Source organism: Colossoma macropomum, unplaced genomic scaffold (assembly GCF_904425465.1).
Source record: "Colossoma macropomum unplaced genomic scaffold, Colossoma_macropomum, whole genome shotgun sequence".
NCBI classification, from domain to species: Eukaryota; Metazoa; Chordata; class Actinopteri; order Characiformes; family Serrasalmidae; genus Colossoma; species Colossoma macropomum.
Window position 1 is genome coordinate 41,604,489 of NW_023494788.1, and position 14,532 is coordinate 41,619,020.

General features: G+C 41.2%; 1 protein-coding gene across 1 annotated transcript in view; it reads left to right on the top strand.

The window, feature by feature from the left end:
- The first annotated feature begins 1,468 nt into the window (after positions 1–1,468).
- The window catches only part of nexmifb (neurite extension and migration factor b), a 99,851-nt gene continuing 86,787 nt past the window's right edge, over positions 1,469–14,532 (top strand). The window contains exon 1 of the mRNA XM_036569386.1: positions 1,469–1,977. The gene's annotated coding sequence lies outside the window, so the exon portion shown is untranslated. The remainder of the gene's footprint in view (positions 1,978–14,532) is intronic.

The following is a 14,532-nucleotide window of genomic DNA, read 5'->3' on the forward strand; positions in this document are numbered from 1 at the left end:
ATGTGAATAAATGTTAGTTAGATGTTGCTGTATATGTGCTGAATATGGATACATGTTATTAGATGTTGCTGTATATGTGCTGAATATGGATACATGTTATTAGATGTTGCTGTATATGTGCGGAATGTGAATGAATGTTAGTTAGATGTTGCTGTATATGTGCGGAATGTGAATAAATGTTATTAGATGTTGCTGTATATGTGCTGAATATGGATAAATGTTATTAAATGTTGCTGTATATGTGCTGAATATGAATAAATATTGCTGAAATGTCACTGCTTGTATGTATTAAATTGTATGAATGGGTGAATCAGGCTTAATTTAACCAGATACTTGAACCTAAAAATGGCCCATTTTGATTTTTGATTTGATTTTAAAAACAGTCTCAGTCTGGAGGCCATCCAATTCATCACGGAAATAAATTTCGACACAGAAGTGTACATCACATTAAGTGCATTACTTTAAATGAACTGAATATGACGAGTTACAGGTGAGCGGATCAGACGGTCTACTCCGACATTTGTCAAAAAATGCCACCACTTTACCTGTTAAGTCTAAATTAATCGCTTATGCAGTCACAGTGAGCGAACACAGGCAACTTACAAGCTCAGCCTGAGGATACCTGGTGGATTTCTGTCACATGTAAGTGGCACTTGGTTTATTTTCCGCATGCCCCACGAGTTATTTCTTATCACACCCGTTTTCCGGCAAGCCCCTCCTCCCGCGCTGAGATTTGCTGGTAGCTTCTACTCACAAACACTCCGCCAATAGGAGCGCAGTGTGTGTGGCGTACGCGCTGGAAGAGCGTGTGATGTCGATGTGTTCATGTTTTTTTAAGTTTTCTTGCAGAAATAACTCATATGATAAACTTACATACAGATCCAAGATGCCAAAAACCTATTTTTAATTATTTATATTAATAATTATTTCTTACTTTCGGTATATGAACCTCTTTTTCCTTTTTTTAACGTTTTCTTTCTATGTTTGCAGATCTCTGAATTAAAATGAATTACATTATTATTGACTAATATTGATTACTGTGTATTATCATGTCATAGTCTATTATACACCTGTTTAAACTGTGAGAGTGTATTAATGTTGTATTAATTATATTTCTGAACACTGTAACTACAGTTCACTGGTTTGTACTTGTTCCAATTGTGGCTTAATAAAATAACAAAAATTGTTTTTCCCACCTGTATTCACACAGGCCACGCCCCTTGCGCTGGCACAGCAAGTGGTAGTCGGCGGATCGTGAACCAATGTACGCGCAGGAGGCGGGGCTTGTCCGGAAAACAGGTGGGAAAAATACACGCTCGTATGAACTACTATCACTGTAGGCGAAAGAAGCCGACACACGAGCCAATCCCGGTGTAGGAGGGCGGGGCTTTTCCGGAATACGGGTGGGAAAAAAACAGAATACGCGCTCTTTCATAGGTCGGATAGGGAAAAAAAGACGAGGAAAAGGGGAGCAGCAAGTTAACGAGACTGCGCCCTACGAGCAAGGTGGGAGGGGGGCACGAGAGAGAGAGAGAGAGGGAGAGAGAGGGAGAGAGAGAGAGAGGTCCAGCTGCAGAAAAAGAGAGAAAAGATAACGCCTCAACAATGGCACCATCAAGCACCTGGTAGTCGAGGGAGGGGAGCTGCACGCTGCGGGAGTTGGAGGCAGAGACGCAGGCTTACTGCCATTGTGAGCCATGGTGGAGTACGACTGGGGCTGTCATTTAAAATGGAGCTCTAGGGGGAAGAGAAGCGGGCTGGCTCCATCATTGGGAGGCGCGTCCACCTGCTAATAGAGGAGGCCCAGGCTCAGAGGAGGAAGAAGAAGAAGAAGAGGAGGAGGAGGTGGTGGAGGGGAGAAGAGAAACATGGAGAAGTGCCTGCGTTGAAGGTCCGAGCTTTTTTTGTGATTTCGTGTGGCAAAGGAGGCGTCGAGAAGAAAAGAAGCCTGAAATCTCTCTGTCAGCGCGTCTGCAGGTAAGGAGGAAACGTCCTGCTGGTCCTGCTGGTGTTTATGAGGCTGGGGAAGCAAACATGTCAGCTTTCAGGTCCTGTTCAGTCCGTTCCCCTGAATAAACATGTGTTTTTTTCCTCTGGGCAGCCATAGAAAGACGGGATGGTAGGCTGCATGAGGAGGGAAGGTGGTGGTGGTGTGTGGTGGGGTGGGGGGTGGTGGTGTTCTGACCGTTTTGGCTACAGTTTCTATTGGTGTAGACAGTGGACGTAGGCTGTTTTGCAAGGGCTACTTTTGGCTTGATGAGATAATGCAGCGTGTTGAATAATGCTCATACTGTCCACCCTCTGGGAACTGATTGGTAAGGCACTTTGGGTTTTGGGAAAAGGGCTGGAGGGCTTTCCAGGTTTTCCAGCGTGAGAGGAGTCCTGGAGAATTTTTGCCAGGACAGTTCTGCAGCTTATAGAGCTTCCACTCAGTGCCACTGTAATGAGAGGCTGAGATAATGGTCATTATGGTCAAGATGGTCAAACCACTTCTCATGGCAGATGCCTACAAAGCCATTAATGGGAATAAATGCCACTTCAGTGTGGAAATGGGAGCCGTGCCACCTATTTTGAGTATTTACCTTCCACTGTGAGTGACCTAAGCACTGGCTGTCACTCAGAATTGGCCGGTTTGGGATGCAAGGAGCTGCGGCTTCTTCACATTCTGAGTGGTTCCCGGTGATCAGTATCAGGAATTCTGCTCCCCCAGTGCTCCGGAAAGGGTAAATAGCATGTTTAACCCCCCTGGTTTGTATAATATCCATACATAAAGGCTTGAGCTGATGCAGCTTCCAGAGATAAGAAGGAGAAAATGCAGACAAATTGAGCTGATGTGCTGACAATAAATGTTGATATTCATCTCTGGTGGCAGAGCGTTTTTTGGCCTTAAGGCTAAAACGTTGTAGGACGGCTCGGCTCAGCTGAATTCCATTCGCAGCTATCACACATTTCCAGCCTCAAGTATTATATCACTCCCAATCTGTTTCGCTCACTGACTGACTCACAAGTCCATCAATGGGGCAGTCTCTCTCTCTCTCTCTCTCTCTCTCTCTCTTTATTCCCTTCCCAGTGTTTAGTCATGTGTGCTTGTTTGTTTTCTCTGTGGTCATCACAACAATGGCCGCTTAAATGATGGCTATGAATATGAATTTATTTAGAGGGGAGCAGATGGCAAAGTCAAATGGTGGTTGAACCAGGAACTAAGCTGAGATGCGCAACGTGAAAAGCACACTTATGTAAATCAAGCAGTGCACTAGAATAAGGCTGGTGCTTCGCAGTGGGATAACAAGCTTGTTTTTTTTGTTTTTTCAGCCTTCACAATTACATCAAATTTGATTATATTGGAAACTGGACCTCAGCCAGTTATCTACCGATTCGTAGCTCCACATCAATTATGCGGACGACTGTTTTGGGCTTCAGCTCAGTCCTCAACATTGATCCCTTTCACACTGAAGTAAGCTGACAGCCAGTATTGATTCAGCACACTGTGTATCTAACTAGTCCTGCTTGGGGGTTTGGCTTTCAGCAATATTTGTGTTTCTTGCTCAAATTTCAGACTGTATTAGCGCAGCGTAGAAGCCCGACACACCAACTGGGGCCGGACGATACTGACAAAAAATGCCATGTTCGCTAAAGCTGTTGGAGATCATGATGACGTTATGAGAAGTGATAAATGATTATTAAAATAGCTATGCAGGTACAGACTTTTTGGATGTGTAAACAGAAATTTAATTAACATTTTTTTTTGCAAAGAGCAAAATCCAAAATTACAAAAGCACCATTCACTGTTGTGCAAAATAAGAAGAAACAAAAAACTAACAGCTACTTAAATCAGAACTGCAGGCAGATTTTTTGTTTACTAGAAGGCTGAGAAAGAGTCAGCATTGCCTCAGCAGCTTCTTTTATAGAGTACAAAAACAAATAATTATGTACTTATTTTTTATATAGTCGCACAAGAACAAATACATCTTTTTGTTTTATTTTATTTTTAGTTATTATTTGTACAGGATTGTGTTCAGGATGGAGTAGTTTTTGAGCTGTGCATGTGTATGTTTTGTAATTGGCTGTTTAGCCTAACGGTTAAGTCACTCCTCCTCCGCCAGTGCACTCATTAGGCTTCTAACGGTTCGTGCCAGCAAGGTAACAACGTCTCTCTGGCGCTACATGTAAGACGTAATTGGATCTGTTCTGTCTTCGCTGCTCTAACGATGCGTTTATTGCTGAAACTCATATCGTGATAACGATAATAATACGATTTATCGTACAACCCTAGTTTAAACATACGCTGTGTCTTTTGTGCTGTTTTCTTCAGCTCTTCTGCTTCCACCTAGAAGAAAACAGCTCACATTCTTCATTTGCTCTCCCCTCCTCTTCACATCACTGTCATAGTGCATTCACTGGTAAATAAAGAAAGTTACTGAAAGGACCTTGGCCTTAAGCGCTGCTTTAGAGAGTGACTGTGACAAGAAAAATAAAGTCTCTTATTAGTCACATTAAAGCAACACAAACAACAATTTCCCAGTGTTATTTACCGTCTCCTCCCCAACACTCGATGACTCGCTTGTTATCAGTGAGAACAATACGTTGATTCACACTAATGCATTGATTTGCAGGGCGACAATATGTTTGTAGCATAGCAACATGCAAAAATAGGTTTGCCTCGTTAATTTAATTAGAAGCACTTTCAAGCTGCGCATCGCAACTCGTTCCGTCTTGCGGCTCGATGACAGAAACCTTTCCTGGACGTGTTGTTTGTGGATGCCGGCTGATGGGTGACAGCTGGATCGCATTGCAGAGCATCAAGTACACAGCACTGGGGAGAAAATGAATAAATTGCATTCTCAGGCCAAAGGTTCACAGGCTGCATCCTAAACAGCATCCTTGCTCTTTCATCTCATCCTTGCTGTGCCGTAGATGCAGCCTCTCGAAGGCCGCCGCTCGTGCTGTGTCAGAGAGAGCCGGGCGGAAAACAACACTAAAACGTTTTGAAGTGGGCCACGGATGTCGGTGGAAAAGCGCTGACGAGGCCGGCCCGGGTCCCTGTCCCGCGCCGCGTTACAAATGAGAGCACTATTGCGCCATGTCTCTCGCCCCCGTGCTACAGAAGCAGCTCGGTGGGCCCCCCGGCAGCGTCTGCTGGAGCGCTCTGTAATTAAACAGAGGTAAGGTCCAGGGGAGATTGCTCAGCGCCTTGATTGCTTTTCGTGGCCGGAGGGGGGAAGGAGCGTGGGCCGCCCTCCAGGGAAGGAGCCGGTGTCAAAGCCTGAACGGCATGCACCCCCCTGCACTTCCCCCTACCTGCCTCCGTGCTCGCCGAGATTCGCCATTCTGTCTTGTTATAAAGGGAAATGCAAATTTTCTGTGCCGTCGTTTAAATATACCACTCACTTCCTGGTCCATGCAGTCCATATATAAACACTCAGCTGGAAAGATGACCTTTTTTTGAATCCATCATGGTTGTGATGTCACAACCTTGAACACAACATTTTATATGAGCACATGATCTCTCTACAGCCTTGAGCAGAGTGTTGTTGCTGGAGATGGCCTGTAGCAGAGCTATTGGAGCAGAACACATGGTGGAAAATGATCAAACATTGTGCTGTTCCTGTCTGTCAGCAATGCTGTGCGATATATCAGCTATACCAGTGTAGCACACTGTGATGTTCATCCTCATTTTTAGTGATATTGATAAATAAAGAGTCTTAAATCTATGATAACATTCTGTTCTGTAAAGTACTGAGCGTGTTTACATGCACTCAATAATCCGATAACTGCAGAAAATCAGATTTTGTCAGTAATCCGATCAACACATTTTCATGCACTTGAGTAATCAGATAATGGGGAAACTCCAGGTCTGCATGAGTCAGACAGTAATCAGATTTCTACTTTGTAACCGGCCACTAAACTCACAGAAGATGTGACTTAAACGTAACGTAAAACTCAAATTTATACCGAGGCTTTTTCGAAAACATCACGCAGCTTTACCTGAAAATATGAACTACATCATCTAGAAGATGAAGAATATTTAAATCCTTTATTTTGTGTTTGGTTTCAGTGCCTCTCCAAAAGGGCAACGCTGCTCGGTTATTTCTGGTACCGCTGTCTGTTTTTGCACATGTGCAGAAATATGAAAGAAATCAGAGTAAGAGTTTACAACACTGAGAAATCTGATTACTGAGCTAAAATCCAGCCTCTTTATCGTATTTCTTGATCAGATTTCTAGATCAGAGTATGGTGTTTACATGACCATTTGAATAACCGGATAACTGCAGAAATCTGATTATTTTTGGATTATTGAGTGCATGTAATTGTGCACTCGGTAATGTCCCTTTTGCCATGTAGCTGCAATGAATGCAAATTGTTAGGTGCCTGGTTCAAAATACGTAAAATAAATTGCAGGTTCTTTTAGCGTAGAGTAGCACACAGGATGCATGTTCATTCACTTTATTAATGCACTTACATATCTGATACTGTTACACTTTGATAATTTAGAAAAAAATTGTTGTAATATTGAATTTCATTAATACTGTCCAGCACTTCCACAGTTTTTTTCAATATCTCCAGGGATTTCTGTCTGAACTCAATGGTTTATTCCACGTTTAAGCCTGTTTTTGGTATGAGGGAGGCCTGTCACGACCATGACCTTTTATCTGATGATTAATTGCCATAGAAATAGATTTTGACAGATACAGTTGACAGTTGAATTGTCTTTTGTTCATTGTGACCAAACTGACTAAATATCCTGCTTCCTAGTTGTTGATCCTTAGTAATGCAGCGTTCAAGTGCAGGTGGGATAGTGTGAACATGCGCGTTCATGTGGTTTATACAAGACATGAACAGAACACTTGTGTACTGTAGTATATTATTTAGCTGGCATCGATCAGTTTTTTCTTACTTCACTGGTGTTTTGAACTCGTACCAAGCAGAAATAAAACGTGGGCTAACTCTACATGTTTTAAATTTACAGTGCCTTCATTGTTTATTATATCTGTGCAGTTTGTCTGGTTGCCTCTGTCCTCCGCCATGATGAAAATAGCACTGATGTCACAATTCGGCCGATACCGAAAATGTCAACGGACCTGCCTTCGTCATGTAACTTTTGAAGGCTGCTCATGCGGTGCCTCCTGGTGGGAAACTCATTTCTTCCAATAAAACCGTGACCACTTTAAAGCAGCTGATGACAAAAACAGCTTAAGCCCAAACAAACAAACGTTACTCAGTGCTGCCCTCTATGTGTTGTAGCATCAGTCGTTTTGTTGTTTTCGTAAGACCCAATAAATGTGATTTTTGCTTTCTTTTATTTACATTTATTTGCAGCTGAACAAATTAAAAAATGCCCAGGTCACATTCTGTTTACTGCAGCATAAATATATGATTATAGTTTACAGCTGTGGACAAAATATGTGGTTAGCAGGCCTAGAATGAGGCGCAGTGCAGGGTAGCCAGTCATATCATAGGTTCGCATATATCAGTCTTAAAGGCATAATAACAAAATCACTCTGAAAATGGTCCTGTAAACCATGAAAGTGCATAACCAGACTAGAAGTGGACTTCAGGAAAAATATATATAAGAAAAGTGTAGAATATGGACCCTCGCACTGAGGTTGTGGGGCTGGCTTGGCAGAGTGAATGACACACTTTTTTTATTATAAAGACACAAGCTTAGTGGCTGTGAAAGGCACAGAGGCATTATGCGTCTGTTGAAGACGTATCAGAGGCTCCTTCATGATTGGCCGGTGCTGTTGGGTTTGATGTCAGTCATTCTCTGCTGTTGGAGCAGCCGCCTGATCCTGCCGCAGTGTAAGCAAGCCTTGCTTAGAGACGAATCCTGGTGCTTCTCCCTGTTCGCCAGACAGATAAGCAGGCACTGCTCACCCGAAAGTGCACCTGGCACACGCTGAAGCGCAAATATTGTGGTTTTCCTCCTCGTTCGGCAGCTCTCTTATTATTAAACCGCCCATGTATTCGCTCAGTGTCCGTTCAAGAAAACGCTGTGTTCTGGCAACAGGCAGCACGAGCCTATTTTCTGATTAAATAAACACGACTGCAGCAACTTGTGAAGTAGTCTTCTACAACTGAATAGGCAGCGGTATTCTCAGGGAGTTTCTTTGAAGCCTATGGCAGATAGCACGCATTTATTATTTTTTTCTCTCAGTGTGAACAGCGCAGGGTTTTTACACTGCATGTAAATTACTCTACTTTAGCTGCTGTGGTCAAGAGCTTCTTGATTAAATCATGTCCCCATCATGTGACACTCTAGAGTTGTCAACAATGAAATGACTCAGATAGGGGTGGATGCAGGTGCGGGAGAATGGATCATTTCTTATGTACGGCGGAGTCGAGCAGCGCTACAGCAGCTGCATCCGAGCAGCGTTTTTTCTGCCATGTGTGACCGTGATTTTACACAAGGTGGACCGTGTCATATGTTTCTGTGTCAAATGCCACGTGTTGCTTTGTTTTTGTTCCGAAACAGATTAGAATTGGGTAAGAGTGGATGCAGAGGTGGACCGAGCCTTCAAATCTGGACCTTGAATCCAGTTCCTGTTTTGAGGTTTTGTAATCAATGGTAGGTTGAGGCTATGTGGCCAGTCAGTTCCATCAATAGGTCAACTACCTGTGATTACAGTATACAGGACTGGAAACTGGATTCAAGGCCCAGATTTGAGGACATCTACACTGCTGTCAACAGTAAAGGTGTCAGAAGGGTTCACTGAACCAATCTCATAGGAGAATCGCTTTTGGACCATTCCAAAGGTGGGCTTTTTAAAGAAGCATGAGATCTAGGAGTCTGAAGAACCTTTCTGAAGTTTAAAGACCCTCCAGATGCTGCAACAGCTCTCATGTCTAAGCCAAGAAGAACTGAGGAACCTTTATTTTTAAGAGTGTAGGAGAGGCAACAGTATGAAAAGGGAAAAGGGGTTAATGATAATGGTAATGTACCAGCAGTGCCGCATATAAGATTTACAACTAAAATCTACAAATACAGTGATTTTTGTTTGAGATTTCACACACTGTCCTGCACTAATTCCACTTAAACAGGCCTAAATGTGCTCTCTTTGTAATGAGACATGCAGTTGTTCAGATTTTTAAAGGTGTCCATAATATGCTCATATCGTTTATCACAGTAACAAAATGTATCACGATAATGATAAAATATTGTCATATTGCCCACCTCTATGAAGGGCCACCTCTGAACACTTTTTCTTTTTGTCCTTGATTTTTGTCCTTGATTTTACAAAATGCAGACCACATTATAGGTTTATATCATAGATGCCGTGTGTTGTATTCTGTAGGTTCACTCTATAAAGGTGCCAGCAGGGATCTTTTGAGTGATGATGCCTTGGAAGAACCATTTCTGTTAACCTGAAGAGCCTGTCAGTGGACGGTTTTATAAAGAAGCTTGTTTATAAATGAGGTGTGCGCGTCTGAAGAGGCTTTTTAAGGCAAAGGTGATTAACTTTTTATGAGAACTGCATGTTCAGGGTATGAACCCTTGAGGAGACTATATGTTTAAGAGTATAGAAGTGTCAGCAGAATGAGAGGGACTAAATCTGAACAGTTATTCTTATGTTGATCCTTGATTTTACAACAGGCCATCTATATCAGATGGTTCTACCTGTTTTAGATGCCATGTGTAAGAGAACCAATTTTGGTTTCCTAAAGACCGTTTCAGTGGATAGTTCTAGGGCTGTCTTGATCATGAAATGTTAGTTGACGATAGGGCTGAACGATTTTGGGAAAGTATCTAATTGAGATTTTTCCGACTAATATTGCGACTGCAATTTAAATAAATGGTGATTTTTTTTATAAACTGAGATTCAGGCCTGATTTATTTTGGCCAAGAAGACCACAATATCCACCTTTTCTAGCTTGAGGCTCGACCCCTGAACATAGTGTGCCAGACTGCCAGTACGTTGTGGTTGTGATGTCACAACACATGGAGGTTTGGTTGCCTCTCATTGGTCTAACTCACCTACAGGCATTTCACAAACTTTAATTAGGTTCAGTTTGCCCTCTTAAAACACACTTAAATAAGATGGTTCTTGGAGGTTTCTTTAGTAAAGACTTTGGTATATATAGAACCATAAGTACGCCTCCATTTGCATGCATTAAAAAAGTTCTCTGCATGGTAAAATGGTTCTTTAGATTGATGGACAATGTGTTGTATTTGGTTCTATTAGCACCTTTCTGAAAAGAGTTCTATATAGCACCAAAATGTTCTTCTTTTGTAAAAATCGTGGCATTGTAACAACAGCAGAACCCTTTTTGGTGCCATATAGAACCATATACAACACATTCTCCAACAATCTGAGAAACCATTTCACCATTCAAAGAGCCATTTAAGCATGAATATGGGGCTCTAAATGTTCATGTTTCTATATAAAAATGACTGTCTTTACTGAAGAACCATCTTTTTTGGTTCCTCATAGAACTATATTTTGTGTGTAGGCTCTAATAAAAAAAAAATTGCAGCTCTTGTGATTTGAATTGATCCTAAATTGTGATTTAGATATAAAAACAATTAATTTTTCAGCCCTAGCTGACGATTAACTGTCATATAAATAATTGTACTCAACAGTTTGTCTTGTTTATTGTTTGTAACGATTAAAGAAACAAGCCTTAAGTGGCCAAAATGGCTGAATAGCCACCTTACATGTTAGCTATGTGCCATGTGTTGTGTTGTGTAGATACACACTTAAAAATAAAGGTACTGAAAAGGATACCGTAGGACAGGGGTGTCAAACTCAACCACTGAAAGGGCCATATTGAAAAATCTCAGCAAATTCCTGGACCAGCTGTGTTTTATTTCATTCTTTCTTACTGTTTAGTTGTGACCCGAACAGCTACTGTTTATTTAAAATATCCCAAAACTGCAACAGCAAAATAAACATTGAATACTTCAAAAATACTTCTAAATAAAAATAAATTGTTTTAGATAGTGTCTGTTTGCTTAAACTAGACTCCAGACACCTTTTTTATGTGACCTCTGGCCCACAGATTGTTGTTGAGGAATATGGCAAAAATATAATATCACGATACTGCAAGACGTTTTCACAACACACAACATGCACCATGATATTTAGTTTTTCTGAGATTAAATACACTGGAACAGACAAAAAGAACCTGTAGTGCCGCATATAGAAATAAGTTGCACTGTGTTGCAGTGCATGCTGGGGATTGTAGTGCATCTCAGGGTGAAATGGGCTAAAAATAAAAGAAAATTAAAATAATTTCGTGGGCCTTGTGTTTGACACACGGGCCATTGGAGAACCGCTTTTCCTTCCCTAAAGAACCTTTCAGTGGATGAGTCTTTAAATAAGCATGTTTGTAAATAAGATGTACAAACCTTTTTCAAGTTTAAAGATCCTCCAGATAATGCAGATATTCTTAACTGATTGACAGTTTTTTCCAAGAACTGCATGTTCAAGCCAAGAACCAATTAAGAACTTTTCTGAAAGTGCAAGTGAGTCAGCAGCATGAGAACGTCTGTATCTCATGTACTTTTCTAAAGTTTATCCTTGATTTTTCCAAAAGGAGGACTGTGACATTGCTCCGCCTGTTTTTCCCCGTTTTGTATTCTAATATTTTATACTAACGCTGACCAGTGTGGTCCAGAGGAGGATGGGTTCCCCTTCTGAGTCTTGGTTCCTCTCAATGTTTTCTCCTTTTACTCTTAGAGAGTTTTTCCTTGCCACTGTCTCCATTGGCGACGCTCATGGGGGCTCGAACCCGGATTCCTTTGTAAAGCTGCTTTGTGACAACACCTGTTGTAAAAAGCGCCATATAAATAAACTTTGACTTGACTATGTCATGGGTTTCTACTCATTTTAGGTACCATATGTTCTGATCTGTAGGTACAGAGACAGTGTGTAATTGAGCAGGAGTGGATGCAGGTGCAGGAGAATGGAGCATTTCTTATATATAGTCAACAGGGGAGTCAACAGTATAGGAGGGCTGTATAGGAACAGTCTTTTTCAGTCGGTTTGGTCTTGATTTTACATAGATAGACCATATCTTAGATGCCATGTGTTGGATGGTGTTGGTACACAGGCGTTTAATAGTTGAGCAGGCCTCCATCATCGGCCTTTGATTTGTTGGTAGGCCTGAGCCAGTGCACGTCCCACTCACAGGGCATTGTAAGAAGCAGGATAGTGCGAGTGGGACAGGGGGGTCCGGTGTCCCCCAGGATCAGCAATGGGCAGGTCCTCCTGTGAGAAGTAGCCTGGAGAATGACAGGAGGTCCTTTGTGTGCCTGGGCCTTTTATGCTGCACTCTCTTGTTTCAGGCATTGGCACGGAGGAGCAGAGGAGGAGGCCAAAGAGGCCGATTGTGGAAGAGGAGGGACGGGGTGGGGGAGCCTAAAAAGGGACCTTGTAAGGATGTTTCCTGCACTTCTCATTTTTCTCCAAAGGTGGTTTTGTCCTCACAGAATGGACGCCACTCAGCAGGAATCTGAGGGGCAGGATGTAGGCGCGCACTTCATTCCTTTTAAAGCCGCGATGACACGACATGCCAGTGGTTTATTTAGTGGGAATTAGTGCTGGGCACCATAACATCTGTTCCGGTGTACGAGAATTGGTGTCACATAATACTGATTTATAGTTTTAAGTGACAAAAACTTAGTAAACTGCAATGTCCGTTGTTTGCTGTTGCTATTCAAAATACAAAAACGCTAAATAAATATAAAAGCTTTTTTTGTGGAAATGTGGTTTCTGCCTGGTTAATATTCACAGTAGTGTGTGAGATTCACTTTGGTGTGATTTTAAGAGAAGCAGAAAATACAGTTTGCAAGATATTTGTTTTGCGTAGAGTATGAAGGAGTCCAGTCCAGTCAAAACAAGATATATCAGATTTATAAGGTATTTTTAGCAGAGTAGCAGCTCTCATGGTTCCTTAACTTTATTTATGCAAACTAAAACATCATTGAATACAGTGAAAATGTGATATGTTTGAAACAATATGGAACGATACCACTTTTTCTTTTCTGATACTGATACCGATATTCAAACCTTCAGTATCGTTGAAAACTGAACCTGTATTATTTATTTTAAAAATGAATAAGCTTCAAAATGTGCCGTTTGTTTATTAAGAGCTTAATTTAAAGGGTTCATCATAGTAAACTGTTTTTTTCTCGCTATATTGAAATATGGCGTTTGATGTAATATGTAAACATTTCTACTGTTTCAAAACATAATATTTACTTCTCAGCCCATGTGGTCCACAGTTGCCGCAAAAGCAGGCCGTTTTGAATTCAGCATTTTTGTGACGTCCCAAAAGTCAGTGCGTTTACAGTCAGATGCAAAAGTTTGGGAGCTCCCGGTAAATGACTTCTTGATTTTCCTAAGTTCCTCTTGAGAGGCACTTCTGCACATTTTAATGCACAGTTACTGTTTATACGCTGAATTTAACATGTTGGGGGGGAAAGATAAAACGTGTGGCCTGTGCATTTCTATTTTAGGTTTTTCCACATATAATAAATCTGCAAATAAATAGAAATTGTGTACTAACATTTCAGAAAAATACTATATTTAAATTTGCTTCCTGTTGAAGACAAAACATGTAGTTTGACCTGAGGTATTCAAACTTTGGCGTACAACTGTACATATCGCTGTTGTCGGAACAAAACCTCGTATCTCCAAAATGGTAACTTTACAGGAGAAGGAAAAAACATTCTTTACTTTTAATGTAAGTCAATGGAACCAGACATTTTACTAAGTCATTTTGGGTCGTTTCTTTTAGTCTGTTCATCATGAAATTTGCATACAATGTAAAGGGCGACAGGTATTTTCAGATTATGTCAAAAGCCGAAAAGCGACAAAAATGGAGATGCGTGGTTTTCTTCCGACAGCGGCGATATATCTGCTTATTCAGTTTAGCTCCGCCCACTCACACTGACATTACAAGGAGTGTTTCAGCGTGTTCTGCTCTTTGAATGACGCACAATACAAGACAGCCAGAATGGAGCAGAGCTCATTTCCACATAGCAGCCATAAAGGCACAGTAACACAAACAGCGTTTGAATTATAAGGGATAAAGAGAGGTCACGTAAAAATGAATTATGAATGTTTTTGGTATCAGATTGGTGCCACTTCTAATTGTCATATTAAATTTGGCTTATACCTTCCAGCATTAGTGGAGATTATGTGCGAAAGAGATGGAGAAGCAACACACACGAACATTAAAACAGGCTGATTTGAAGCTCAGCATATGCTGCCTGTGCGAAAACATCTACATAAACATGCTTTCCTCTGCAAGCATATTTTGCCAGGTAGAGTCAGGTAAATTCATATTTTCTCTCCGAGTTTTAAAATCCTCCTCAATTAGACGCCACCATGACTTCGGTTCGTAATTAATTTATGCATTAATTATGCCGATAAATGCATGAAATATAATTAGCTGCATTAATGAATACGATCAGACTCCTTCATTGCACTCACAGATTGTTCGTGTTTAAAATCAAATTCATTTTCATGTTGCACAAATATAAGAAACTAATAGTTTGAGTTGAAGTTGCTGATGTGAGACAGGTGT